The sequence below is a fragment of the Penaeus japonicus genome, unplaced genomic scaffold (assembly GCF_977035675.1).
Source record: "Penaeus japonicus unplaced genomic scaffold, GWHDUDI00000001_assembly GWHDUDI00000013, whole genome shotgun sequence".
NCBI classification, from domain to species: Eukaryota; Metazoa; Arthropoda; class Malacostraca; order Decapoda; family Penaeidae; genus Penaeus; species Penaeus japonicus.
This window is the reverse complement of record NW_028234415.1, coordinates 17,994,961-17,998,421: the sequence shown is the minus strand read 5'-3', so window position 1 is coordinate 17,998,421 and position 3,461 is coordinate 17,994,961.

Genomic DNA, 3,461 nt, shown 5'->3' with positions numbered 1-3,461 from the left:
TAACTACCTCAGGTAATATGTATAAGATTAGGATTAGAACGCTTTCTGTTTTACATGTTCATGCACACACATGTATAGATGTGTTTGTATCTATGTATAGATGTGTTTGTATCTATGTATGGATGTGTTTGTATCTATGTATAGATGTGTTTGTATCTATGTATGGATGTGTTTGTATCTATGTATGGATGTGTTTGTATGGATGTGTTTGTATCTATGTATGGATGTGTTTGTATCTATGTATGGATGTGTTTGTATCTATGTATGGATGTGTTTGTATCTATGTATAGATGTGTTTGTATCTATGTATAGATGTGTTTGTATCTATGTATAGATATGTTTGTATCTATGTATAGATGTGTTTATATCTATGTATAGATGTGTTTGTATCTATGTATAGATGTGTTTGTATCTATGTATAGATGTGTTTGTATCTATGTATAGATGTGTTTGTATCTATGTAAGGATGTGTTTGTATCTATGAATTAATATGTGTAACTGCGTCTGATTTACACGTGTGGATTATACGTCATATAATCCAAGTTGGTGCTGTAATATTTAAGGCTTTAAGATTATGCTATATTAGTATTCAGGTTTACGCAGTCTTTGGCTATCTGTGCTAAAACAGAATGGCAAATATTTGTATTGTCTTTTTGTATTTTTCTTTACATTTTTTTACTAATATTTGTATATGTTTTATAAATACTTTTTTGTTGCAAATATATGTATTATGTTTCGCGGCTTGTATCATAGCCTTTCATTCAGTAATTTATTTTTATCGTTAATAATACTCACTGTGAAGATAATAATCGATATGAATATAATTACGATAATAATGATTACAAAGAAGAAAACTTATTATAATCAAAGTAACAGTAATCAGAAAAAATATATTTCAACAATTATATCCATAATAATCGTTACAATAGTAACAATTACAATGATAACAATTACATTAATAGTAAGTACAATTATTATGATTGCAATGATAAGAAATTACATTGATTATAATGATTAATAGTAACAATTACATAATTATGATGATGACAATGATTAATGATAATTGCAATAATTATAGTTGCTATGACAAAAACATTTTCAACAATTACAATGATAAAGATGATTGCAATGATAATGATATCTACTCTATTTCTTGTTTTCATTAGATTAAGTGAAAATATCCCTATATACGATGAATCTTGATGACGAAGTGCTAATTTGACTAAATGATTGACCTGGCCGCGTGACAAGGAGTGTGACGCTACTGCAGACTGCGGTAAATTTTTCTTCATGGCAAGAACCTGACTAGTTATAGGGCAACCATATGTTATTTCCATAATTTTGTTTTGTATAACAACCAAGAAATTTTATTGCATAGTCAATTTGGGACCAAAAAAAGTCGCCCCTTCAAATGAATCTTTATTTTTGGTGTACTTTGTTTTTTTTAATAAAGTAAATAGGTAGTAAACGTATTCGAAATCCTAGTCTCTTTAACGTGCCTCAGAAAAAGGATCAGCACAATTATGTTCTAAAACGAATATATGAAATTAAGAAATATGTGTATGTTAAAAAACAAAACAAAAAACTTCCTTCAGTGTTGTTCCAAGGAAACGATTGTTGTTCTAAACAAACTCGGTCCCACCACCGCTTTTCTAGTCTACTTCCCACTAATGTGATTACATATTGTGTAGTTCATATGAAAAGTCAAATTGCAAGCAAAGTCTTTCAGTTCACCTCACCGTTGCTCTCAGCAAATTTCCAAAGAAATCAGCTCTTACCACCGTTGTTTAAACAAACTGTTTAAACAAACTACCTCCCACTGCCGTCGTACCGAACACACTGCTTCCCATCACCACTGCCCCAAACAATGTACTAAATGTTCCAAACATACTAATATATATTTTAATTATTCAAACCATGAAAAATAGCTCTCTATATGAAATTCCCTTCATACGTATTTTTGGAATGTGTACTCTTAGCAGAGGTGTTGAGGACTTGGTATTCCATTTCCCATTTGCTGAAAATATTGAATATGTTACCAGTGAATTTTCAAGATATGGTTTCAAACTCTACGTGAGAGGTATCCTGGTTTACGTAGTATTGCTTTAAATAATATAATATTTTTTGCAGTACTATGCAGTAAAAAAGTAATACTTTCCAGCAATGGATTCACGGATATATTAAGGGACAGACATAATAATTGACTTGAAAATGAAATAAATATTTTAATGAACTCCGTGATTAGACTTGTGCCATCTGAATTTCTAGAAATCTTAAGCGTTTCGTGACTAGCATTTCAAATTTTCAAACTTCCATCTCACCTGCTATTGAGTTGACCTGAAATTAGTTCATAATGACTAGTTTTTTTTTTAACCACCATTTGATATGATTTCTGAAGATTTTTTTTTTTTTTTTAATATTCTTTAAATATATTATATAAATATATAATATAAATATAAATATTTATATATATTTAAATATAAATATTTTTTAAATATTTCTTCTCCTCCTCCCTCAAATACAATAGGAAGAGGAGAAAGAAACTGATTCTCTGAGTTGCTTTGCGACTAAAATTTTCATTGCTTGCCCATTATGTGCTATAATACCTCCTTTCTGTAAGTATCGCCCTTTTTCTTCGGCTAATGAACTCGTCCTCAAGTCGTCACTCGAGGCCAAACCTCTAAGTGAATCCAGAATGAAACAGGTTTTTTGTTGATAAATTCATTCTTAAAGTTTTTTTGTTTCTTTTTTTAAAACTAGTTGATCAGTTCACACATTATTTCCATGCTTCCTACGTTCGACGTTATATCTAGTTCATTTGCGCATCGCACTCTTTCCCCATGCATTTATAACCGGCTTATCAGAATACATAAAATGAGATATCTCTTTATTGAAGACCATTCCTTTATACAGTGCTAGAACCTACAGATTAGAGTAAATGAACAGGTGGAAGTATTATTATCATTATTGTAATACTTTTTATTATCTTTGTTATTGTTATTATCAGTATCACTGTTGATGATATTACTATTATTACTATCATTCAGTATTACTATTATTATCATTATCATAATCATCATTATCACATCATTATCTATATTATTACTTTACTCTGTTGCTATCATCATAACTACTAACATGATTATTTTTATTACTGACGTTATTAAGATTATTAATAATCATTGTTACTGTCATCATCGCTATTACTATTGCTATCAACATTACGATTGCCATTATAATCACTAGTACTATCATAAAAGTTGTCATGGTAAAAATTACGATAATCTTTGTGATTATTGCAGTCATCATTACCCTCATCATTATCATAATCCTACCTAAATACTGCTATCAATATTGTTATTTTCGTTAGTATTAGTAGAATCAGTATTATCAGTATCGTTATTATTAGTAGTATCATTAGTGTTGCAATTATCCTCATCATTTTCACCATATTAATTATA